This window comes from Bubalus bubalis, chromosome 4, assembly GCF_019923935.1.
Source record: "Bubalus bubalis isolate 160015118507 breed Murrah chromosome 4, NDDB_SH_1, whole genome shotgun sequence".
Lineage (NCBI taxonomy): Eukaryota > Metazoa > Chordata > Mammalia > Artiodactyla > Bovidae > Bubalus > Bubalus bubalis.
The window spans coordinates 51,590,810-51,618,236 of NC_059160.1; the positions used below are offsets into that span (position 1 = coordinate 51,590,810).

At 41.8% G+C, this 27,427-nt stretch overlaps 1 protein-coding gene across 14 annotated transcripts in view; it reads left to right on the plus strand.

Annotated features, from left to right (window-relative positions):
• The first annotated feature begins 10,421 nt into the window (after positions 1-10,421).
• SLC41A2 (solute carrier family 41 member 2) overlaps positions 10,422-27,427 on the plus strand; it is a 149,200-nt gene continuing 132,194 nt past the window's right edge. For 3 of the 14 annotated variants that reach the window (XM_044941408.2, XM_044941406.2, XM_044941410.2), the window contains exon 1: positions 10,422-10,632. The gene's annotated coding sequence lies outside the window, so the exon portion shown is untranslated. Of the gene's footprint in view, positions 10,633-10,681; positions 10,982-27,427 lie in introns of those variants that run through there. The other 11 variants (XM_025283597.3, XM_025283596.3, XM_025283602.3 and 8 more) reach the window with 6 other exon arrangements.

The following is a 27,427-nucleotide window of genomic DNA, read 5'->3' on the forward strand; positions in this document are numbered from 1 at the left end:
AAAAGAGCGCTCTCCAGAAATTAAATGTAAAACTAACCAACTTGGGTCAAGGCCTGCTATTGAACTAGCTGAGACAATCAGGACGATCCTAATTGGTTTAGGCCAATCAGGGCCTACCCCTCCAGCTGGTGGTGGATGGGTCAATATCACCCAGAAGGCAGCGCTGCTGTGATAAGGAGAGAGTGCAAAGGAAACTAGGGAAGCATTCACATCTCAACTGCAGTCAATAATATTTGGGATTGTTTTGAGGTTTTCTCCTCAGGGGTAAATTTTACTCATTTTTTTATCTTCAGCAGACTAACCAAACTGACCATTTATATTGCTAACTTTTCAAGTTGCTATTACCTGGCTCTCAGGCCTATAGGCCTATATGCTTAATTATCCAGTTTTGTAAATCAAAACTATTTTATCTCTAGAGATACGGATACTTAAATGCTAAAAATTATGGTGTAATTAGATTGCAAATAATTGATTTTCGTTAGCCTCTCAATTCATCTATTTAACACTAGGGATCAAATCAAACATTTGTGTCAAAGAAATGCTTTATTTTCTAGCAACATAAAATGTTCACCCAGTGGAGGAAGTAGGGAGGCATGCAGAACAAGATTTTATTTTTCGTCCTGAAGCTAAACTGGCTTAAACCTTGATTCTCTGCCTCTTGTGCTGAAATCTTTAAGTTATTTTTTTAAGAGTTGAATTTTGTATATAGTGCAAGGCATCACTTCTTCATCAAAAGGAACAAATGAGATCTGTGTTAAATTCTGCTAAATATTAATGAACCAGAAGCGATAATACCCATGAGTTAAATCCCAAGAGAGGACTGGAAGGAAATACCTTTTTATTAAAAAAAATCCATAAATTGTGTATGGTTTTACTGTTCCTTTTTTTCTGATCCTACATACTACCTCTTTCATTTATCTTAAGTTAAGAATATTTTGCAAGAATTGACACATTTGAGTCAGTATTCTAATGAGATGGATGGACCTAGAGCCTATTATGCAGAGTGAAATTTAAGTCAGAAAGAGAAAAACAATATTGTATATTGATGCATATATATGGAATCTAGAAGGATGGTACTGATGAGTCTGTTTGCAGAGCAGCAGTGGAGAGACAGATATAGAGAACAGACTTATGGGCAAGGGTAGGGGAGAAGATGGAGAGGGTGAGATAAATGAAGAGAGCCTGGAAGCATATACACTAACATATGTAAGTAGACAGTCAATGGGAATTTACCGTATGACTCAGAGAACTCAAAACTGGGGCTCTGTAATAACCTAGATAGGTGGGAATGGGCAGGAGATGGGAAGGATATTCAAGAGGGAGGGGACATATGTATACCTATGGTTAACTGATGTTGATATATGACAGAAATCAAACCAAGATTGTAAAGCAATCATCAATGAATTAAAAATAAATATTTTTAAAATTTGAAAAAAGGAAATTGACTTAGGAAAGAAAAAAAGAGTATTTTGCAAGATTAGACACTCTGATTACAAACTATGACAGGGCTCCCAAATTGCTATGCAGGACAGAGAGATCTCTATGATTTTAAAATGAATACTTCCATTTTCACAAAAGCTGTCTTTGAAGCTACCCAAACAGACCACCTACACACTGGTTAGAAGCTCCTGTTTTGTTTTGTTTTAGCCAAGAATACAGACGGTATCAACAGAGAGGTGGTACAGAGAGCAGGAGCAGATACAATCATCATATTTTTGTATGGCTTTTCCCTCTGCACTGGTGGAATGTTACCAAAATAACTTTTTATGTCCCTCTTCCCCTATCTCTGGCAACCGACTCCAGTATTCTTGCCTGGAGAATTCCATGGACAGAGGAGCCTGATGGACCAAGGTCCATGGGGTCGCAAAGAGTCGGATACGACTGAGCAAGTAAACACACACTTCCCCATCTCAATTTTTTGGTCACATTTTTGGGGGATATAACTTCTGATTTAAAAGAAGACAAGTTGCAACAATAGTATAAGCCCCATACACCTTTTTACCCAGATTCAAACATGGATCTATTTTGCCCCATTTGTTTATTTATTGATTTATTTTTGACTGTGCTGGATCTTCCACGCTGCACAGTCTTTTCTCTAGTTGGAGAGAATAGGGGCTGCTCTCCAGCTGCAGTGCCTGGGCTGCTCACTGTGGTGGCTTCTCTTGTTGTGAAGCACAGAGGCTTCTACATAGGCCTCGATAGCTGAAGCTCACAGGCTCAGTAGTTGTGGTCCAGTGGCTCTAGACCATGGGCTCCATAGTTGTGGCTCAGTAGTTGTGGCACACAGGCTTACCATGGCACATGGGATTTTTCCAGACCAGAGATTGAACCCATGTCTCTTGCATTGTCAGGTAGATTGTTTACCACTGAACCACCCTTTGTCATATTTCTCTCTGTCTCCCCACACCATACAACACAATCCTTTTTTTTGAATAACTTGAGAGCAAATTGTAAACTTCCTAGTCTGTATTTTAGTGTATAAATCCTAAGTATAAGATAAGGATATTTTCTTACATAACCATAGTACAATAAACAAAATCAGACAGTTTACCATGAATTTATTTCCACTATGGAACCCACTATTTGTATTCAGACTTTGTCTTAGTACTGTCATTTATGACTTTTTTTTTTTTTGGCCAGGCCAGTATCAAACACAAGGTCATGCACTGCATTCAAGCCTTTTTATCAATCTGTGATAAATAGTTTTTAAGTCATCAGTCATCGTTTGTCATTTATAACTGACATTTTTAAAGAGGATAGATGAGATTTCGTAGAATATCCCTCAATTTGGGTCTCTCTCCTGTTTCCTTGTGGTTAGACTCAAATCATATATTCTGGCAAATTAATCACAGAGCTGATATTAGGTTCTTTCAGTCCATCATGTATGTACATGACGTAGCTTTGTCTTACTACTGGTGATATTAACTTTGATCACTCGGTTAAGGTGGTATTTGTGAAATTTCTGCTCTGTCAAATTACTAGTTATGTCTTTTCAATTAACAAGTATTTGTGGGGAGAGATGTAAACATATTGTCTCATTAAAATTTCACTCAGTTTTTCATCTACTGATGATTTTCTATGTGAAAGTGAAAGTCTCTCAATCGTGTCTGACTCTTTGCGACCCCATGGACTATATAGTCCGTGGAATTCTCCAGGCCAGAATACTGGAGTGGGTAGCCTTTCCCTTCTCCAGGGGATCTTCCCAACCCAGGGATCGAACCCAGGTTTCCCACATTGTGGGCAGATTCTTTACCAGCTGAGCCACAAGGGAAGCCCAAGAAGACTGTAGTGGGTAGCCTATCCCTTCTGCAGCAGATCTTCTCGAGCTAGGAATCGAACTGGGGAATTGACTTAGGAATCTCCTGCATTGCAGGCGGATTTTCTATGTATTAGTTGGTATTCTATTGTGAGAAAGCTTTCTGTCCTTCCATTTACTTATTTATTCACTTATTTATGTCTGTTTAACTCATGGATTTTTATTCTATTTAAAGGGCTTTAAGCCATTACTATTATAATTTGATACTAAAATTGTCCCAGAGGGAGCTCTTTCTATTTGCAAATCTCTCCTTTTCATGTATCCTCATCTTTTTTTGCACACTTCATTAATTTCTGATACAAGTTGTTGCAGGCTCATTTTGTACTGTCCTGTCCCCAGCCCTGGAATTAACCTTTTCTCCAAGGTTCCTTTTAATGGTGAGAGTGGTATTTGGAAAGTAAGATCTGAATGTATTGTTAGCTAGGTGTGCTAATTGTGGCTCCTTGGTAAAGACTTTGCCTGCTAATGCAGCAGACGTGGGTTCAATCCCTGGATTGGGAAGATCCCCTGGAGGAGGAAATGGTAACCCACTCCAGTATTCCTGCCTGAAAAATCCCATGGACAGAGGAGCCTGGCAATCTACAGTCAATGGGGTCACAAAGAGTTGGATACGACTGAGTGAGTGAGCACGAACACACATGCTAATTGCTACTGATGTGCCCTAGCTCTTAGGCTTTTCCATTGTAGAGGGCAAGGAAACACACACATACATATCCTTATCCACAATATATCTATATTTATTTCTATATTTATCTATATTTAAAAACTTCAAGAATGAGAAGCTTGCCACAGTGTGCTGGCACCAGTATGAACCAGCTCACGAAAGCTGATTACTAGCTATTTGTAATTTTTTGAGCTGATTGTTGCCTGAAAATCAGTCATGGGACCATTTATACCATTGCGATTGGCAAATGCTGCAAAACAAATTTTCTTATTACCCTTCCCCCCTCCTCCCATAGAGAACCAGTTTAGCAGAGTGCCACTGGAAGTCTGACTTTCATTATTCTCAATATATTTATTCATCATACATTACATGGCAAAAGGGAATTAAGGTTGCTAATCAACTAACTTTAAAATAGAGAGATTATTCTGGATTGTCTGGGTAGGCCCAATGTATTCACAAGGGCCTTTAAAAGTGGAAGAGGGAGACAGAAAAAAAGAATCAGAGTTGTGATGATGAGAGGGTCAGAGATGCTGTGTACACTGCTGTCTTTGAAGACAGAGAAGGGGGGCCACAAGCCAAGGAATGTGGTCCACCTCTAGAAGCTGGAAAAGGCTGGAAAAATAGCCACCAGCATCCCAGTGTTAGAGAAAGCCTGTCTCCCAACAACATCCAAAATGTCAGGCTCAAGGAGCAAGAACAATGCCATACGTAATTACATTTTAAAATCTATTAATAATTCTGCTGGGAGTGGAACTAGAACAGAAAATCAAAATGCCAGTAGCAGCATCACTAAATGCAAAGGAAGTTCAATTAAAATGTATTTATGCATTCATTTCAGGGTAAAAATTATTGAGTATCTGTTTAAGGCTAAAAATGGTGTGCTAATCTGAGATACAAGGCCCTGCTGCCAGCCTAGTAGAAAGATGGACAGATAGGGGACTTCCCTGGTAGTCTTGTGGCTAAAACTCTGCCTTCCAGTGCAGGAGGCACTGGTTCGATCCCTGGTTGGAGGATTAAGATCCCACATGCTGTGAGGTGCAGTCAAAAAAGTTTTTAAAAAATCACCTAGGTGCTAGTAAAAAGATTCCAAGGCCTTTCTCCGGGAAAGTTTGGATTCAGGAGGTCTGTAATTAAAACAAGCACCTGTGGGTGATTCAAAAAATGAAAAAAGGAAAGATGGACAGATAATTACACATTACAACGTGGTATTTTTAAGTGCTATGATCATGCCCTTCACTGGCTGTCATGGAAACCAAGAGGGAAGACTCTGGGTTCACCTGGTGGGTACAGACCTGGGAAGGCTTATGGGAGAATGGAGTGTCCTAGTTAATGAGAACAGCAAGCCCTGAAGCTGGGAGGCAGGAACCGGTGAGCACAGTTGAGGAACAGCAGGGCCCTGATAAGTGATCAAAGACAGCTGACCTCTGCTTTCTCAGCGATACAGTCTAAGACAGCAGGAAAGGGAACACTTGAACCATTAACGTGACTTGGTGGAGGAAAATTCTCTATAGGGATCAATCAACAAGTTGCTCTAAAAGAGGCAGAAGCACCACTCTGAAATTCTTTAGTACCTTAAAATCCCCATCCCCCCTCCTTTTTGCACAAGTAGTTCCCTCTACCTGGAAGACTCTCTCCTTCCTATCCTGTCTTACCTCTTAAAATGCCTTTTAGTTTAGCCACTGATCCTTTACCCTTCAGCCCACCATCACTTCTTGTAAGGCTTCTCTGACTTCTGCTTGTCTTCCCTCCCTGGAAACTTTGGGAGATGCTCTTGCTCTGTACAACTGCAGCCCCTCAGACTCCCTCTCCCACAGCTCCAGATATTGCTGTAGTTGTCTACTGAGTGGTCTGTCTTCCCTTACAGACAGTTCAGTGGTAAACTCAGGAGTCGTCTCTGCATTTTACAGCTGTGGCATCTGAGGCACAGTCAGGGCTCAGTTCCTCATCCACAGAATGGTAATAACAATAGTATTTACTGTACAGAGTTGTCATGAAGACTGGATGAGTTCACCTAGATGGGCATTTAGAACCGTGAGCCCTCACCAGGTGACCTCACACCAGTCTCCTGAATTTCTTCTTGCAGTCTTTCCCCTTTCAGCAAATGGCAGTTCCATTCTTCCATCAATTGACACCAAAGCGTTGGAGGCCTCCTGAACACTTCTCTTTTTCTCCTGCATGTGTGCATGCTAAGTCGCTTCAGTTGTGTCCCGACTCTTTGCAACACCATGGACCCGCCAGGCTCCTCTCTCCATGGGGATTCTCCAGGTAAGAATACTAGAGTGGGTTGACATGCCCTTCTCTAGGGGATCCTCCCAACCCAGGGATCAAACCCACGTCTCTCATGTCTCCTGCATTGGCAGGAGAGTTCTTTACCACTAGTGCCACTGGGAAGCCCCCTTTTCTAGAATATTCCTCATTTAATCTATTAGCAAATCCTATCTCTCAGCTCCACTGTCAGACATATTCAGAGTCCAGGCCCTTCTCACCACTTTCTCTGCAACCACCCTGGCCTGTCCCCCCAGCATTCTTACCTGGGTTATTGTGAAAGCCTCCTTGCTGGTCTTCCTGCTTTTGCCCTCCCTCCCCTCACTCAGTTCTCCATGGTGACACCATTGTTCCCTAAACCATTTCTCTGCTCAGATACATTTGGTGGCTCCTGTGTCACCCAGAGTGAAAGCCAAAGACTTTACTGTGACCTATGATCCTGTGACCTGCCTCTACCCACTGTCCTGACCACATCTGTGACCACTGTCCCCTTGATCAGGTCACTCCAGTCACACAGGACATGGCTCTTTTTTTTTTTTTTTAATTAAAACTTTAGTTCCAGGAGTTGGTGGTAGACAGGGAAGCCTGGTACGCTAGAGTCCATAGGATCACAAAGAGTCGGACATGACTGAGCCACTAAACTGAACAGATTAAAACATTTTTTTTAAATTGGGGATATAGTTGCTTTATAATGATGTGTTAGTTTCTGCCGTACAACAAAGTTAATCAACTATATATACAAATATGCCTTCCCTTTTGGACCTTCCTCCCACTCCGTACCCACTTCCCACTCCTTTAGGTCACCAAAGAGCACTGAGCTGAGTTCCCTGTGCTATACAGCAGGTTCCCACTAGTTATCCATTTTACACATGATAGTGTAAATATCCCTGGAGAAGGAAATGGCAGCCCACTCCACTATTCTTGCTGGGAGAATCCCATGGACAGAGGAACCTGGCAGGCTACAGCCCATGGGGTCGCACAGAGTCGGACACAACTGAGCGACTAACACTACTAGGTCCACTATAAATACTTGCTGAATGAACAAGTGAATGTTCTAGAAATTCCCAAGAAGGGTGTTGATAACGGGATGGGGATGAAGAAACTGGAACATATGCCTCGAAACATGTACTGCCTGGGCTGCTTGTCTTCTGAGTCATGGTTTTCTCTAATCCTTTTTCTTTATGAGTATTTTATATGGTTTGCAGGACCACTTTAAAAAAACATTTATTTATTCAGCCTTTCCAGGTCTTAGTTGCAGCATGCGGGACCTCTTAGTTGAGCAAGGTGGGATCAAGTTCCCTGATCAGAGATTGAAACCTAGGCTCCCTCACTGGGGATGCAGAGACTTAGGCTCTAGACCACCAAGGAAGTCCCTGCAGGACCACTTTCAAACAGTCCACAGGGTAGTTCTTGAACCTCAGTGATCATCAAAGCTACCCGCAGATATTCTTATTTAATTGGGATTTTAAGTAATTTTGAGTGAGGATTTAACCCTTAGTTTCCTCATATGAAAAACGGGATTATAACTATAATCCTTCATAGGGGGTGGGGATTAAAATAACCTCTGTGAAGTGTCTCACAATCAATTTAGGTTCCGTTTGCTTCTCTCATTTTCTCTACAGTTTAGAGGTTAAATTCTTACAAACAAATCATATTTCATGTTATCTTTTTTTTATATACAAATTGTTTATTTTTCATCAAGAAAGCATTTCAAATTATTGTATTTATATTTCATGTTATCTTAAAGTTTAGCTTTGAGTTTATCTCCAGTCCAGATCTCTGAGTTCCAGATTTATTCTCCAAATATATTCTTAGCATCTTCACTTGGATATCTCATAGAGTCAGCAAACCCATCATAGCCAAAGCAACTCAAAATAATCTCCTTCAGACTTCAGGTTGCCCCTCTCCGGGAAAAGGATAAGCTCAAGCCAGAAAATGGGGAGTGATTTTTGGATCCTTTTCTCGCCTTCACCTTTCACACACAGTCAAAAATCAAGCCTTTGCAGTTATAACCCTCACTTATTTGTTTGATTCACTGCCTCCTAGTTCCCATTGCCCACAACCTGGTCTTCACACCTCCTCCGTGGCTCCTTTCTTATTCGTGCTCCCCGCTGCAGCCAGAAATGTCTTCCATAAATACAAATTTGATCACGTCCAAATGGACCTTTTCCAGCTCTTCAGTGGCTTCCGTTTGTCTTTCGGAATAAAGTCTTCGTCGTGGCACTTAAGGCTCCTGCTGTCCTCTCCTGCAGTATTAGCCATCTCACTCCAGCCACAGTGGTCCCTTCTCAAGGCCTCCACAGGTGGAACCCCTTCCTACCAAAGGGCCTTCAAACCTGCAGTTTCCAATCTCCACTCCCCACCCCATCCCCTTCCCTTTGTTGCCAGGCCTCCTACTCCTTATTCTTCAAGGCTCAGATTAAATGTCACTTCTTCAAAGGGCTCTTTCTTAGCTTCTAGAACAGACAGGTCTCTTTGTTACACACTTTCATAACTCCCAGGCGTCTCTCTAGCAATCATCACAACCGTGATTACTACATATCCTCAATTCTAAGTCACTTGCTTCATATTTAGAGTTGCCAGCTGTCAGGTAGAAGATGAAGTCGTAATATGATGCTGTTGCCTGCACACATTGGGAACTAACTTTTCAGAAGGGGGTATCCCTTCACCAGCTTCCACCTTGAGCTATTTTCAGGGTTGAGATTTAAATTTGGGTTCCAATTTGAAGCTTAAAATAACTAAATATATATATATGTATATATATATATACATATATATATATATATATATACACATACACACACACACATACACTCCATGTTGTGGCATATAGAATGAGAGGCATTGCATGAGGAGAAAGTTGCTACATGCTGACTAGTGAAATTCAGGGCAATGGAAACCATTAGCTCTCAGGAAAAAAACGTTGGTAGGATTTTCTAAACCGGCAGAGGGTGGTGTATCCTATGTATGGTTTGTGCAGAAATCTTGAGATTACAGGACCCAGAGGAGGTATGTATCTTTTTGGAACTTTTACTTCTAGCAAGCTTTCAACAACAACAGTGACAAAAGCTTTCAAGAGCAGTTAATTACCTCGGGGTGATATGCAATTCAAAACCTTGATAACAAAAACCATTTGAAAATGTAGTGGAAACACTGTTTTTCCACTTCCTTGCAATTATACTTTCATTCCTAGCCAATGTTTAGGGGTGAAGAACACTTGCTTGTTCAGTTCAGTTCAGTCACTCAGTGTATCCGACTCTTTGCGACCCCATGGACTGCAGCACCCCAGGCTTCCCTGTCCTTAAACTTGCATGGGCCATTATAAAAAGCATTACCTCAGATGACCAAAACTGATACAGAAGCACCCTTCATCCTGAAGGTGAAGGTCAAAACTCTGATGGCAGAGACTTCCCTGGTGGTCCGGTGGCTAAGATTCCACACTCCCAATGCAGGAGGCCAGGTTTCATCCGTGGTCCATAAACTAGATCCTACATGCTGCAACTAAGAATTTGCATGCTGCAACTAAAAAAAAAAAAAAAAAAAAAAAGGAGCACGCCTCAAGAAAAAAAAAAAGTGGATAAATATACTCTCTGATCTCTCTTAGCACCTGAAAATCTGCTACCAAATCATTGGAGTGACTTAAGATTCGGTGGAAGCTTTGACTTGAGAAAGTGTCATGTGCTGGGTAATTTTTTAAAGGGCAGTCTCTCTCTTAGCAGAGCCTGAGGACAGAAACCTTTGTTCTGGTCACTGGAATACCTCCAGGGCTTCACCCATTACCTGCAAAAGATGCTCGAATGATAGTTGTTAAATAATGTAAAGGAATTCTTGGCTTTACGTTGCAAACTCTAGCTTACTTTTTTACATAGATTTAAAAACAAGCATGAGCAAATTTGAAGTCTGGCATTCCAGCCACCTCCACTGGGTCCATGCACTTTGCTTTGAACACCACTCTCCCACTGCTGGGACCTGCCCTAATCTTATCCCATTTGGGGGTCAATCCCCTTCTTTCCTGCCTAGGATCAAACTTGGACCATTCTGCGCAGTTTAAATCCCAGTCTCCGCGAGAGAAGAAAACACGAAGCCAGCCAACCAGGAGGCTCCCAGCTTGAGAATAGAAGTCATGAGTCATAAATTTGAGCGTTAGGACCAAGGAGCAGCCAGAGATGTGGATGTGGGGCGGTGGGAGCAGTAGGGCTACGGGGATGGAGTGGGCTGGCGAACAAGGAAGGCCACAGCCCTTCTCTGCTGAGTAGGCTCCCATGAAGATTACCCTTTTGCTCTGCTCGATCGGGTTCCCGGAGCGCGTCGGTCAGGGTGCAGCCAAGGGTCTAGGACTGGGTGGCGCTGGCGCTGCAGGTCGCCACCCCCGCGGCCACATCACCAGGTTCTCGCTTCCCCTCGGGCTCAGGCGCCGCTGCGCGTGCGCGGGGCGGCCGCGCGGGGGCGGGGTGGGCGGCCGGGAGCCAGCGGGCCGCGGGCGCCGGCTCCGGGGCTGTCAGCTCCGGGCCGGGACGGCGCGAGGAGGCGCGCGAGAGGAAGGAGCTGCGGGCGCTGGGCAGCTGCCTCAGCCGCCGCCCGGGGGACTAGGTGAATTCCCCTTCCGTGCCCTGGTGCCGGTTCCTTGGTCGCGTCTGAGGAGGCGAGGTCCCTCTCCTTGCACCGCGCTCCCGGGCAGGTGATATGGAGGGAAAGTCTCGGCTTTGGCCGCGGCGCCGGGTTCGGGCGCATCCCAGGTACTGGAGGGAGGTGCGGCGGCGACGGGCTTGAGACTCGCGGCCAGGACGTGGGGAGGCCGGGCAGGGGGAGCGGCGGGGCCGGCCCGAAGCTCCGTATCCCCTCCGGGCCCGCAGGCAGCGCCCGAGCCCGGCCCGCCGCGCCCGAGCCCGGCCCGCCGCGGCTGCCCCACCTTGGGCGGGAGGGCTGGCCGGCCCTGGGCGCCCGCCGCGGAGCCGGGCAGCCGCGGTGGGTAGTCCCCGGCCCTGACACTGGACCAGACGGCGGGTGGGGGCTGAGTGATGGGTGAAGGCGAGCAGGATGGGGACGCTGCGAGGCGGACTGGGGCACACCCCAGATCCACGGCTTCAGGGCTCACAGTTGCTCCGTGTCACCGTGTTCTTTCATTTCTCTCTTTATATATGTGAAATATAGCTCAATTAAAAAAAACCCAAACGTTGATTTTTAGAGATTACGTATATGTATGTAATACACTTGTAGGTACTTTACATGTGTATGTAATTTCTTTCCGTAAATGAACAATTTTTTTAAAAAAAATTGAGATATACTTCACACACCATAAAATCCATCCTTTTCAAGCACGGTCTTTAGTATTTTCACCAAGTTTTGCAACTGTCACCACTGTACAGAATATTTTCATCACCCCAGAATGAAACCCTGTACCATTATCAGTCACTCCTCATTCCCTCTTATCCCACCCCCTGGCAACCACTAATCTTTCTGTCTCTAAGGATTTGACTGTTGTGGAAATTTCATATAAATGGAATCATACTTTATGTGGCTTTTAGTGTCTGGCTTCCTTCACATAGCATAATGTTTTCAAGGTTTATCCACGTGTGGAATTCATCGGTGCTTAACTCTTGTTTATGGCTGGATAATAGTCCGTTGGATGAGTGTACCACATTATCACAGTTTACTGGTTTTCAGTTAATGGCCATTAAGGATGTTTCTAGTTTTTGGTCATTGTAAATAATGCTGCTGTGAACATTTGTGTACAAGTTTTTAGGTGGACATATGACTTCCATTGTTTTGGGTCTATATATTTAACTTTTAAGAAACTGTCAAACTTTTCCAGAGTAGCTGCACCGTTTTACTTTCTCATCAAACGGTGTATGAGGGTTCCAATTCCTCCACGTTCTCACCACTTGTTATTGACTATTTACTAGTTTTTATTATAGACATTCTAGTGGGAATAAAGTAGTGTTAATTTGCGTTTTTTATGGCTAAATATGTCGTGTGTCTTTTCATTTGCTTATTGGCCACTTACATATATGCTTTGGAGAAATGTCTGTTCATATCTTTTGCCCATATCTTAATTGGGTTATTTGTCTTTTTATTGTTGAATTATGTGTTAAAAATTCTAGGTTTGGGGGGCTAGCACTGCCTGAAAAACCAAACAACTCCATACCAAGCAACATAATGCTCGTACTTGGGGGAGGTAAATAAATGCTGTTTCAGTCTTTCTGAATAACCTGTCATTTCTTGGGAATCTTACTGACCTTTTACCTTTTCTGGAATTTTGAGAAAAGTCACAAAAAGTGTGTTCATGACCAAAGGCAAGGGAGACCACACCCAGTTAGCATTTTCATACATTCTATGCTCGGTTTGAAAAGTTCCTGTTAATCACTTTAATTTCAAGTAATTTATTTTGGTGGCTAGCTAAGCAAACTAATAAAAAACAGCAAACACTAATTCCTCAATTAAAATTTCACATATCTCTCAGGCAAAGTGAAAGATCTTATTATCCTCCTCAGTTTGTGTAATCTTTATTATAGCTCTATTCTTATTTGGGTGGCAAATAAGTGTTTTTCATGGCGCTGAAGTTAAGAACTACTTAGAGCTGAATGAACGCTACTTTGCCTATTTTTGTGTTTTTTTTTTTTTTCTGAGTGCACACAAGTTTAATTTCAGGCTTAGGTCTTTCTTACAAAAACCCCTGAAAAAGACATGATTTTGCCTCCCAGGAATTCAAGTCATTTTCCTTTTACTCTAATATGACTGTTCTAAAGTATACTATCAAATTTCAGAAACGTTATGGAAAATAAAATTAAAGATTTTCAAGTGGAATTAATGTATAAACAACCTATTCGAAGTGCTTGAAGAGCTATCCATCCTGTTCTTCAACTACTGAACTTTAAACAATGGGAATGTTATTTAACCCCGTTATGCCTCGTTGACCTCATTAGTAGAATGAGGCAATAATTGCAATATATAACCTGAGTGAATGTTTTTGTTTTACCTAACGGAATGATTATCAAATATACTTAAAGTATAACCTATCCAATCTAATGTTGATTGTCATTGACTTGCCCAATCAATGAATAAGAATCCTGTAGCTATAGATGCTTTCTCAAGTTGGCTTTCTCTGTCCTCTTGGGTTTTTAGTGTCTCTTAAGGACTGAAGTAAAGAAGGAAATGGCAACCCACTCCAGTGTTCTTGCCTGGAGAATCCCAGGGACGGGGGAGCCTGGTGGGCTGCTGTCTGTGGGGTCACACAGAGTCGGACGCGACTGAAGTGACTTAGCAGCAGCAGCAGCAAGGACTGAAAGTTGGGGAAAATGTGGGAACAGCTTTGGGGACATGATCTTTGGGAAAGCTGGTCAGAGCAGACCTGACTCGTTTAGGGCAAATTTAGACACCCCTCATCTTTTCTCTGAAATTACTGTGGTTAGATGTCTATAGCTTAAAAATGTATGTGTGTATAAAATAAAACATATATGTATCTCTGGTGGTGGTGGTTTAGTCAGTACTTCATGTTCGACTCTTGTGACACCATGGACTGTAGCCTGCCAGGCTCCTGTGTCCATGGGATTTCCCAGGCAAGAATACTGGAGTGGGTTGCCCTTCCCTTCTCCAGGAAATCTTCCTGACCCAGGGATTGAGCCTTCATTGGAGGCAGATTCTTTACTGCTAAGCCCCCAGGGGAAGCCCAGATGTATTTCTAGGAGGGTTTAAAAGCTAGGACTGTCAGTTCTTTTATCTTAATGTGAATGGATTTAGTCAGATTGCCTTCCTGCTGATCAGCTGCACTGAGAAAGTGGGAGTTCTGGTGTGAAGAGGGAGGGGAGAGGTTAGTGGTATGGGCTCAAGGAACATTTTGGAGGTTTGAGAAAAATTTGCTTGTTTCTAGAAGTGTGGGTGTTGAAAATGAAGATCTTCGGGCAGCATAAGGGGATTTGGAAGATGAGAAAAGAGAAGCAAGAATGAAAATTTGGAAGGGAAGGTTGTAGTATACAAAGATAGATTCAACTTGTTTAGTCATTTTTGCCCAAGAAAAATTCGAAAGGAGAAGTGGAAGGAAGAAACCTTAGCTTTCATGCCATTCCCTTCCCTTTTGTCCCACCCTGCTCCTGTATGTTGCTGTTCTCCTGGGACCCAGGAATCAGACTGGGATGACTGTAGTTACTATTCCTGATTACATCTCTTCTGTCTCCCGACTTTGCAGATTGAGGTCAGATTCATGAAGCCAGGTGAGAATTATAGTACTATAAAAATACAGTTCAATTTTCATTTCTGGTAAAGCTGGTTTGGAGAGTTTAGCTTAGACTCATATTTACTGTGTTCCTTCTTGCTTTATCTGCCCGGATGATTGTCTAGCACCTAAAAAACTGCAGGTCTCTCCTGCAGGTACAGAAAGCCCTGTCTCAGAAACATTTCCTCATAGGATTTGGAAGGTAAAGGAAAACTTTCTCTTCTTGAAGACAGATAGATTCAAGAACCAGTGAGAGCTCAGGGGTGGGGCCTATCTGGAATATTGACCTTTATTCTTTTATTTCTCATGTATTATTTTTTTATTGGAGTATAATTGCTTTACAATGATGTATTAGTTTCTGCCGTACAACAAAGTGAATCAGCTATACGAATACATATATCACCTCCCTCTTGAATCTTCCTCCCCCATCCCCATCCCAACCCTCTAGGTTATCACAGATCTGAGCTCCATGTGCTATACTGCAGCTTCCCACTAGCTGTCTAATCTCATCTCAGCCATTAGCTAAGTCACTTTGCTCTAAGGAGTGAAGTGAAGTTCTCAGTCATGTCTGACTCTTTGAGACCCCATGGACTGTAGCCTACCACGCTCCTCTGTCCATGGGATTTTCCAGGCAAGAGTACTGGAGTGGGTTGCCATTTCCTTCTCTGGAGGATCTTCTTGACCCAGGGATTGAACCTGGGTTTACTGCATTGTAGGCGTACTCTTTACCGTTTGAGCCACCAGGGAAGTCCACTTTGCTCTAGAAGGAACTAACTGATAAAATAGGGAGAAAGCAAAGTGCCCCTTTAATCCTGTTTTCTCCTACTTAGAGGAGTGAAAGTTCTGTTGTCCTGGCAGAGAGGGAAATAAGCAGCTGTCCTCTCATCAGTTAAGTGTGTGTGGGGGTAATAGTATTTTGCAGGCTAGCTTAGGAGCCTAATCACCATTTATACAGTTGGAACTGAGCATATATTTTCCTTGGAACTAGCTAAACCTTTTAACAGTTTTTAAGTGGGTGCTCATTTCATCATGTGGTTAAATATTAACATATAGATTATTCAAGTCCATTTCCTCACTTGTTTTACTCCTCAAACATTGATTGAGGGCCTAATCTGTAGCAGGCACTGGGTGTGGCTCTCAGGATTCGGCAATGAACAAGAATGGGTCCTGATGCTCATGGGATTTACATCTTAGAAAGACAAAGTGAAAGTGACGTTGCTCAGTCTTGTCCGACTCTTTGCAACCCCATGGACTGTAACCTACCGGAATTCTCCGTCCATGGGATTTTCCAGGCAAGAGTACTGGAGTGGGTTGCCATTTAGAAAGACAGGCCATGTACAATTACAGTAAAGCTTAATGAACATTAGAAAGCATGGAGTATTAGGAACACAGAAGACAGAGAACTAATCCCAGAGGGTCAGGGAAGTGATGTTTATGAGCTCAGGTCACAAAGTAGAATAGGAAGTAGCCAGAAAAAAGGAAACAGTGAGGATGACCAAGAATGTTACAGACAGAAAAGAATGCATGGAAAGGCCTAGAAGTGAGAGAGAGAGTGTGCATGTGTGCTAAGTTGCTTCAGTTGTGTCTGACCCCATGTATAGACCCCATGGACTATAAAACCCCAGCAGACTACTCTGTCCATGGGATTCTCCAGGCAAGAATACTGGAGTGGGTTGCCATGCCCTCGTCCAGGGGATCTTCGGGGCCCAGGGATCAAACCCGTGTCTCCTGCATTTCCTGCATTGGCAGGTGTGTTCTTTACCACTAGTGCTACCTGGGAAGCTCGAGAGAGAGTGTGGTATATGCTAAAGTGCTATTTTTCAAACTGCAGTACCTAAGCACTGACCAGGAGATTATAAAATCAGTTCAGTGGTTGTGACCTGCATGTTTTTAAAAAGAAATAAAATAAAAAATAAATGTGTCATATATTGATACTTTAGTAAACGACAGTGTATAAAAGTTTGAAAATCCGTACAACAGAGGAAACAAGTGCAGTGTGACCACAACCCAAGATCTTGGGTAGGTGGGGATGATGACGCAAGATTTAGTTACCCTTTTCAAGATTTTCTTTTAAAGATTTTGGATTTCTCTTAAAGGAAATGAGAAGCCATCCAAAAGTTTTAGTGCCTGCATAAATTAATATTTTCTAAGGATCCCTATGAATACCTAGGTTTCCTTTATTCAAACATAAACGCCACCTTCCTTGGACTTGACAGGTATTCCAAAATCTGGTTCCAGTCTCTTTCTTCTAAAGCATATTTCTGTTTTTGAAATTGGAACTTCTCATTTCATAAAGATTTGTGGTTTACAAACATGCCTTTGCAGCAAGAGAGAGAGGCCCATGAGAGCAGATCTTTTTCTGTCTTGTTCACACAGAAACATAGTGCCCTGTGCCCGGCAGGGACTAAGCATATCTTTGCTGATAGAGTCTGAATACCCTTAAAATTAGAACTGTCACATAGTAGTAGAAATGACCTTGATTTTTCTAGCCATCCTTGCTTTTAGAACTTTTACATATTAGTATGAATGACCTTGACGTCTAGCAATCCTTGCTTTTGGAAAAAAGAAAAAGGGGTTATTAGAAATTCTTTTTGCCCAGTTGGAAACCTTAGTGATGGAACCCCATTGACTTATTTAAAAGATTATTTAGTAAAAAGTACTCTTATGCTGTATTAAAACAGTAATAGAGATAAGAAAAAGAACCACACACTTTCTGACTTTGGGGTTCCACCTTCCAGGGAGTACAGAGCATTAACCGATTCTTCACAGGCAGGGGCAATCTAGCAACCCTTTATATTTTGTTTGAACAGAGACAGGCATTCTCTGAGCCCTCACCAAAAGGTAGTTTTATAAAGATGGCTGGAAACAAGAGAGTAAATTAGGTCAAGATGTATCAATCATAGGAGCTTAATGGAGAGGCAACACAAATTAGATTTTGATCTTAGAAGTAAAAATAGAACATCCTTATACCCCATAGAACTTCCAAATAAGAATGTAATGATGTTAGTTTGTTGCCAGAGAATACTGTCACAGTACTGTGACTTCACAGAATTAGATTGTGAAACCCAACTGTGAAGAGAGATTCTTTCAGTGTATGGTTTTGATAAGTGGCAAGAGAAGTTATGAAAAATTCATGAAAGGTAGAGCGCTTTCAAGTTCTGTTTCAGATTTCTCTTTAATACATTTTTCAAAATGTGGAAACTTTGCTGATTAGTTTGATAGATTAGATTTTATGTATCTTAATCATGAATGCTGGAATCAAAATTTTGCTACTGTAGAATGGCATTTAAAAAATACTCATTGAATTTTATATTTTTTTATGTTCTAGAGAGTCTTATGTTAAGCCATGTATTACAGAACTTAGATGGAAACCATTAACTTGTATAAATTTGTCCTAAGCAAATCATTCTAAATATGGGAAAGTCTTATGCACAGAGATGTTCATTTTCATTGCGATGTAATTTAGTTTAAAAAGTATCCTGCAATTATAAGTAAGTGATTCATTAAAATGTAGCAATCCACTTGAAGAAATTGAACCATTAAAAAATGCTTTTTTTAGAGCAGTGGTGTCTTATTTATTTTTAAAGTCTAGAAAGTAAAAAGTGCTCAATATAAACAACAGTTCAAATAATATAAAAATATGCAAGATTTAAAAAGTGAAAATATTACTTCAAGTCCCTCCTTACTATGTTCCCCAGCCTAGGCCAACCCAGAGGTCAGTGCTCTGAGCCCTTTGGCATCTGTGCTTCCAGACATTTTTCTAACCCAGGGTTTTTCAGATTGTGGTCCAAGGAGGTCCTTTGGAATCTTCTCAAGTCAGATAAGGTGGGGACTGAGTGGGGCTTCAGAGTACCTGTTTTCTATCAATATAGTGGGGTTTCACGTCGGGTTTAATTTAAACACAGAATTCTCCTGCATTAAAATAAATGTTTAAAAACAAATCAGCTTAATTCAGAAAAGGAAATCCTAACCCCCTGGAAGGGAATTCCACGTCTTCGGTTTACCGTTTTTGCTGTTGATGATGTGGATCTTCTGCTCTGACCTGCCTGTTCATTTCCCCAGGATGTCTGCCTGGTTACCAGCCACCTTGTAAGAATGCACTTTCCCCTCTTTTTTCCCATCTCTCTAACTCTTACTTGTTATTTAAGGTTCAACTCATAATCGTTTCTTTCGCTCCTTTTAACATTTTTAGTGGACGCCACCTACGTAATACTGAATGGGGCTTCCTGGTGGCTCAGTGGTAAAGAATCTGCCTGCCAATGCAGGCAACACAGGTTGATTGGGAAAGATACCCTGGAGGAGGAAATGGCCACCCACTCCAGTATTCTTGCCTGAAAAATCCCATGGATAGTAGAGCCTGGAGGGCTACAGTCCATGGTGTTGCACAAGAGTCAGACACGACTTAGGGACTAAACAAGTGGGGAATATACAGAATTTTGTATCAAGAGTTCACAGACTAGTAAAAGGCAACTGAACTTCATATAAGTAAGTGCAATTACTGTAAACCAAGCGCATTTGAGGGGCAGATATTAAAAGATATAAATATCCTCTTTTACACTATCTTTTATAGCACTTTTAAGTGTCTGACTCTTTGCAACCCTATGGACTGTAGCTAATCAGGTTCCTCTGTCCATGGATTTCTCCAGGCAAGAATACTGGAGTGTGGCACTTAAAAATGGTCAATTTATGGTATGATTACATTTCTGGGTCTTCAGTAACTGCTTGTTTATTGAGTAAGACAAGATAATGTACTTGTGAATTAGGGAGTGAGACATGGGAAGAAGCTGTTTCCATTCCTGAGCCATCAATTGTGTTCAAAGAGAGCTTGAATCCAGTTAATCCATCCAGTGCTGGGCATGAGTGGACTTGGGAGGAAGCGCTAGCAGGCCTTGGTTCTGTATTCCTCATCTCTGACCACTCCCACTGCTGTACGGGCGGTGCCTGTCATTTCTTCTTTATCGTTAGCTGGTTCGAAAGTTGTGAATTTGAGTCCTGTGTCTTTATTTATTTTAAAAATATTTATGTATTTGTTTATTTTTGGCTATGCTGGGGCTTCATTGCTGCGCAGGCTTTCTCTAGTTGCAGAGAGCCGAGGATACTCCCTTGTTGCAGAGCACAGGCTCTCGGTGCGCAGGGTTCAGTAGTTGCGTCATGCGGGCTCCAGAGCACAGGCTCAGTAGTTGCCGCCCATGGGCTTAATTGCTTCTCAGAATGTGGAATCTTCCCGAATCAGGGATTGAACCCATGTCTCCTGCATGGGCAGGTAGAGTCTTTAGCACTGAGCCAGCAGGGAAGCCTGTTGCTGCTGCTAAGTCGCTTCAGTCGTGTCCGACTCTGTGCGACCCCATAGACGGCAGCCCACCAGGCTCCCCCATCCCTGGGATTCTCCAGGCAAGAACACTGGAGTGGGTTGCCATTTCCTTCTCCAGTGCATGAAAGTGAAAAGGGAAAGTGAAGTCGCTCAGTCGTGTCCAACTCTTCGCGACCCCATGGACTGCAGCCCACCAGGCCCCTCCGTCCATGGGATTTTCCAGGCTCTTTATTTTACTTTATAACTTGGGCATATTACTTAACCTCTCTGAGACTCAGTTTCCTGAGCTATGGTGTATGAACATGTCTATCTCCTAGGTTTTCAGAAAAGATTACACAAGTACATACCAACGAAGTCTCTTTTTGCTTTCAGTGGTTTTGTTGTCTTAGCAGAAGGTCCCCAGCCTTTTTGGCACCATGGACTGGTTTTGTGGAAGACAGTTTTTCCACAGATCGGGGATGGGGTGGGGGTGGTTTTGGGATGATTCAAGTGCATTACATTTATTGTTTACTTTATTTCTATTATTACTATATCAGCTCCACTCAGATTATCAGGTATTAGATCCCAGAGGTTGGGAACCCCTGTTCTAAAGAATGAGTGATTGTTCTCCTTTCTTTTGGGTTTAAGTTTTGAAATATTTTGTAGGACGTATGGATTAGACTCTAGTTCTTTTTTTTTTTTTTCTGGCCATGCCATACGTCTTTCAGGATCTTAGGTCCCAGACCAGGGATTGAACCTGCGCCCCTTGCACTGAACGCATGAAGTTCTAACCACTGAACTGCCAGGGAAATCCCTGACTAGTTCTTTGAAGAAGTGTATTTTTGTTTGTTTTTTTTTTAGTTCAAGAGTGGCTTTTTGATAAGCTATTCATATTCCTGGTAAGGTACAAATAAACAGTATAGGAAGGTAATAAGGCCAACATTTAGTGGAGAAAAATCTTTTTCATTATTAGCCAGTGTATTCTCCTGGGATTTTAAGCAGACTGTCATATCTATGATCAAGAAAGCAAAATTAACAGGTAGTACCAGAGTCCAATGGAGAAGGCGATGGCACCCCACTCCAGTACTCTTGCCTGGAAAATTCCATGGACGGAGGAGCCTGGTAGGCTGCAGTCCATGGGGTCGCGAAGAGTCGGACACGACTGAGCGACTTCACTTTCCCTTTTCACTTTCATGCATTGGAGAAGGAAATGGCAACCCACTCCAGCGTTCTTGCCTGGAGAATCCCAGGGATGGCGGAGCCTGGCGGGCTTCCGTCTATGGGGTCACACAGAGACGGACACGACTGAACAGACTTAGCAGCAGCAGCAGCAACCGGAGTCCAAAGCCTGGCCTCCTTGCTTCATTTTATGTGCCGCTTTCCTCTATCTTTTACATAACAAACAAAGAATTTTTATGGTAACATTCTAGTACTCTTGGAAAAAGAAAAGTCGGAAAATTCTTGTCTGTTATTTCTGAATTGTGGGTTTCAGAATAACCCCAGGCAAACTCATGATGGATTCTTTGGAATATTTCTTGCTCTGGTTGAGCAGGCTTAGTCCTGTAATCTAGAATGAACCTTACAGTGATGGTTTAAGGTTGTTTGTTTTATTTGTAAATTATAAAAATGTTACTTAGATATCTTTTTAGAAGTAAAAATGTACATTAGATGTGATATTTAAATTTAGCAACAGGATTAGAGCTACTTCCTATTCCAGGTTTCATTTTCTTTTTTTCTTTTAGGAGATTGTGGTTTCCCGAAGACCTGTGTTGTTCAGTATCTATAATATGTACCATCTGGTCTCTGTATATACTAGTCATTATAGATATATAATATTTTATAGCATGCTGGCAGTTTAATAAAAAGTAGGATGAGGACAGTGTACAAAATGTAAATATTAAACTTCAGTTGACTTTTTAGAGAAAGTTGAAACAAAACAGTTGATCTCAAAATTATAAGGCAGGGGTTTAATATAACAATGTGTAAGTGGTATATTCCTAATTATGGGGAGAAAGAGGTAGAAAGTTAGATTATGAGTCCTTTATAAAAAGTGTAGAGTAACAATGATGAGTAATGATGATGATAACTAGCTAATATTTATTGAAGACTCAATACACTGTTCTACGCATATTACATGTAGTAAAGTACTTAATCTTCACAGTAACGTGTGGAGGAGATATTTTTACCTTGAAGAAACTGAGGAATAGAGGCATAAGTCCCATAGCTAGTGAAAGTCAGAATTTAACCCAAACCAGGGTTTCCCTGGTGGCTCAGTTGTAAAAAATCCTCCTGCAATGCAGTACACGTGGGTTCAATGCCAGCCTGGGTTGAGAAGATGCCCTGGAGGAAGAAATGGCAACCCACTTCAGTATTCTTGCCTGGGAAATCCCATGGACAGAGAAGCCTAGTGGGCTGCAGTCCAGGGGGTTGAAAAAGAGACACCACTTACTGACTAAACAACAACAACAAAGTTTGACTTTGGAGGCCAACCTCTTAGCCACTGTCAGTATCCTTAGTGTGTTGACACTTCTTCACATTTAATTTTTTGCAAGCAAATCATCTCTCTTAATTGAAGTGTGAAGATTTGCTGAATAAGTCACTTGAAATTTCCTCATAAAACCATGCAATGCAAATCATGTTATCAGTTTATTCATCTAATGAAAGCATGCCAAATATCTCAGGAAGCTTTGTACAGTTTCAAACATGGCATAAAGCATTTGCCAGTGATTCCACGTGAATAATACAACTTTGAACAAGCAGTTAATATTGTCCCTTTCAAAATGTGTTAGACTGAAATCTGTGTATTCAAGTCTGAGATTTTGATTATGCATAGATTTTATCATCTGAATTTAAACTCATATTGTTCCTTGGAAAAAAGCCTATTCTTTCCTCAATCTCTGGGGGCAGTGCTTAATAGACAGTCTTGCTTCCCTGGTGACTCAGATGGTGAAGAATGTGCCTGTAATGCGGGAGACCTGGGTTTGATTCCTGGGTCAGGAAGATCCTCTGGAGAAGGACATGGCAACCCACTCCGGTATTCTTGCCTGGAGAATCCCCACGGACAGAGGAGCCTGGCGGGCTGCAGTACATGGGGTCGCAAAGAGCTGATCACGACTGAGCGACTAAGCACACACACAAGCATGTGGTTGAGCATTAGTGAGGGGCACCAAAAACACAAAAACATTTAAATAATGTTTTGTAATTTTTTATATGTATATATATATCTCAATTATTTTCCATTATAGGTTATTACAAGATATTGAATATAGTTTCCTGTGCTAAATAGTAGGTCCTTGTGGCTTATCTGTTTTATGTATAGTGGTTTGTATCTGTTAATCTCATACTTCTAGTTTATCACTTCCCCTCCCTCCCTTCCCCTTTGGTAACCATGTGCTTGTTTTCTATGATTGTGAGTCTGTTTCTGCTTTGTTTACAGATTCATTTGTATTATTTTTTAAGATTCCACATATAGTGATATCATATGTTTGTTTTTCTCTGACTTACTTCACTCAGTATAATCTCTAGGTCCATCCGTGTTGCTGCAAATGGCATTCTTTCTTTCTTTTTATTACATTCATCATTGAATAATATCCATTAATCTGTCAGTGAACATTTAGGTTGTTTCCATGTCTTGGCTATTATAAATAGTACTGCTATGAACACTGAGGTGAGTTAGAATTTTCATATAGTCTGGATATTATACTCAGGAGTGAGACTGCTAGATCGTATGGTAACTCTATTTTTAGTTCTTTTTAAGGAACCTCCATATTATTTTCCATAGTGACTGCACCAATTTACATTCCCACAAAAAACAACAACAACAAAACACTGTAGGAGGCTTCACTTTTCTGCACACCCTCTTCAGCGTTTATTATTTTTAGACTTTTTGATGGTGGCCATTCTGACCAGTGTGAAATGATACTTCCTTGTGGTTTTGATTTGCATCTCCCTAATATGTTATAAAGTAATGCTCAAAATGCTCCAAGCCAGGCTTCAGCAATATGTGAACCCTGAACTTCCTGATGTTCAAGCTGGTTTTAGAAAAGGCAGAGGAACCAGAGACCAAATTGCCAACATCCGCTGGATCATGGAAAAAGCAAGAGAGTTCCAGAAAAACATTTTTTCTGCTTTATTGATTATGCCAAAGCCTTTGACTGTGTGGATCACAATAAACTGTGGAAAATTCTGAAAGAGAGGGGAATACCAGACCACCTGACCTGCCTCTTGAGAAATTTGTATGCAGGTCAGGAAGCAACAGTTAGAACTGGACATGGAACAACAGATTGGTTCCAAATAGGAAAAGGAGTACATCAAGCCTGTGTATTTTCCCCCTGCTTATTTAACTTCTATGCAGAGTACATCATGAGAAATGCTGGGCTGGAAGAAGCACAAGCTGGAATCAAGATTGCCGGGAGAAATATCAATAACCTCAGATATGCAGATGACACCACCCTTATGGCAGAAAGTGAAGAGGAACTAAAAAGGCTCTTGATGAAGGTGAAAGTGGAGAGTGAAAAAGTTGGCTTAAAGCTCAACATTCAGAAAACGAAGACCAGATGGCATCTGGTCCCATCACTTCATGGCAAACAGATGGGGAAACAGTGGAAACAGTGTCAGACTTTATTTTTTTGGGCTCCAGAATCACTGCAGATGGTGACTGCAGCCATGAAATTAAAAGACGCTTACTCCTTGGAAGAAAAGTTATGACCAACCTAGATAGCATACTCAAAAGTAGAGACATTACTTTGCCAACAAAGGTCCGTCGAGTCAAGGCTATGGTTTTTCCTGTGGTCGTGTATGGATGTGAGAGTTGGACTGTGAAGAAAGCTGAGTGCTGAAGAATTGATGCTTTTGAACTGTGGTGTTGGAGAAGACTCTTGAGAGTCCCTTGGACTGCAAGGAGATCCAACCAGTCCATTCTGAAGGAGATCAGCCCTGGGATTTCTTTGGAGGGAATGATGATAAAGCTGAAACTCCAGTACTTTGGCCACCTCATGCGAAGAGTTGACTCATTGGAAAAGACTCTGATGCTGGGAGGGATTGGGGGCAGGAGGAGAAGGGGACAACAGAGGATGAGATGGCTGGATGGCATCACTGACTCGATGGACGTGAGTCTGAGTGAACTCTGGGAGTTGGTGATGGACAGGGAGGCCTGCTGTGCTGCGATTCATGGGGTCGCAAAGAGTCGGACACGACTGAGCGACTGAACTGAACTGAACTGAATATGTTGTTGCCTGTTGGCCATCTGTTAATATTTTGTAGTCTTTAAAGAAACAATGAGATGGTCTTTCTAGGAAAAGTCACAGCTTGTTATGACTCTTACTTTGTTTGGAGTTATTATCATTTTGAATTATTGAGGGAAAGTCCATTTTGAATTATATGTGATGGATCATGGGAGAGACACACCATGGACTTGGTGGCACCCTGGCCCTGCCTTGGAGCTTGGTGGGGTAGATGCAGTTATGTATCCACGATCATCTAACAATATAAAATATAAATGAAATCACTTCTACGAATACAGCAGAATGTTCATTTCGTGGAAGCTGTTAAGGATGTGTTAATGAATGAAGACTATTGCCTTTTAGTCGTGTTCCTGTTGGGAAACTGTGGAGGGGGATAAAGTAGGAAAAATAAATTTTAGAGCCCCTGAGAGTTTTAGAAAGAGGAAATTATAAGTAGCTGTTAAAAATAACTTTGTAGAATACTGATAAGAAAGTCTTTTGATATTTTACAAAATGCAAAAGCAGGATGCCAAACAGTGTTATAATATGAGTGTATTTTTGATTTAAACATATATGTATATATAGAAAAAATATAGCAAAGTTATCATATATACTATTATATCATCAGTGATTATCTCTGGATGGTGGGTTTCTAAAATAATTCTTGTTTGTCCTTTGGGCTTCTCCACCCCCCCCCCTTTTTTTTTAATTTAACACATATTCTGTGAAAAACAGAATATGTGCCAGTGGACATCAGAAACACCATTTCAAATGAGCTGAGAAAGAAAGGTAGTCAGGTTATTTTAACTACCTGAGGATAGTTTTAGTTTGAACTCCAAGTTGGACTTAAAGCCTTTGGGCTCCTTTTTTTTTTTTTTTTAAGTGGTATTTGAACAAGAAAGTATGCAGCCCTGACCAAAGGGTAGAGACATGGTTACAGAGAGTACAGATACTGAAAGAGTTAGATCATTCTTTGAGGTTGATGCCAAAATAGTTGACTAATGTAACACCGTGTACCTGTGGTTCACCTTTTCTGTGAAGAGTCTCTTGCCGTGAGTTTGTGTGCTTGAGTGAGCTTCACATCACCATGTACCAGGGAGCAGTATTGAGCGAAAGTCCAGTTTGGGAACATGGAAGATTGGCTCATCTCCCTGGGTGATGCCATGGTGAAGGTGTCCCAGGGAGGGAAGGTGATGCTAGATCAATGTGGGGGCTGTCCTGTTCCATCACCTAGTGGAAGGTAGAATAATTTACTGTGGCCTGCTCGTCTGGGTGTAATGTGCCACTTCACCTCTGGGATGGGGGAAGGAACCAGGGTCCCTAGAGGACCAGAAGTGCTCTGAGTAAATACTGGGAATGGAATCACCGTGAAAATGATGGGGCAGTCTTGGTCTTCAAAGAAAGAAAAATGTTAACCTTACCCGTGGCATATCATGTTTCCCTTTGTCTTTTCTTAGAAGATTTTTGTTTGACACGTGATTATCTTTTCTGTACTTTACAATTCTGGAAGATTTTATATTCAGCTTTGAGTTTAATTATGCAAAGAATAAAACATATCTTTAAGTTGTCTGCAGAACTGTGTTCGGATTTTTCAAACTGAATTCTCTTTAAGAGTATAAGGATGTATTAAGGCTAAAATATGGAAGTATACTCTAGAGAGTTCTGAATAATAATTTCTCCTCATTTGAAATGCTGGAGTTCATCTTATCCTATTATGTTACCTAGTATCTATATTTAAGTATTTCAGATTTATGAATGCCAGAGAAAACCAGTAAGGAAATGTGTTATTTATGTTTCATTCTCATGTACACTACCTTTTACACAAAGGTGTTGAGTCACTTTATAAAAACAGCTACAAGAAGTACTGGTTTTAAAAAAAAGTGATGAAGGCAGTACAGGAGAAAATAAAACTAAGAATGTAACATTCAGTTCAGTTCAGTTCAGTCACTCAGTGGTGTCCAACTCTTTGCGACCCCATGAATCGCAGCACACCAGGCCTCCCTGACCATCACCAACTCCCGGAGTTCACTCAAACTCATGTCCATTGAGTCGGTGATGCCATCTAGCCATCTCATCCTCTGTCGTCCCCTTCTCCTCCTGCCCCCAATCCCTCCCAGCATCAGGGTCTTTTCCAGTGAGTCAACTCTTCGCATGAGGTGGCCAAAGTATTAAGGTGAATAAATTGATCATAAATTTGAGTTTCAGATGTGGCTGTTAAGTTTCCTGTTGCTGAAGTAAGGTAAAAGGGTGGCTCAGTCTTTGTTTTGTTTTGTTTTTTTGGCCATGTGGCTTGTGGGATCCCAGTTCTTCAACCAGGAGACCAAGGATTGAACGTGGGTGGCCTGGAGTGGGAGCTGGGAGTCCTAACCACTGGCCCACCAGGGAAGTCTAAAGGGTGGCTCAATCTTTATTAAAGAAAAAGAACAATGCCAGTTTTCAGTAGCAAGGCTTTCTGTAGTAT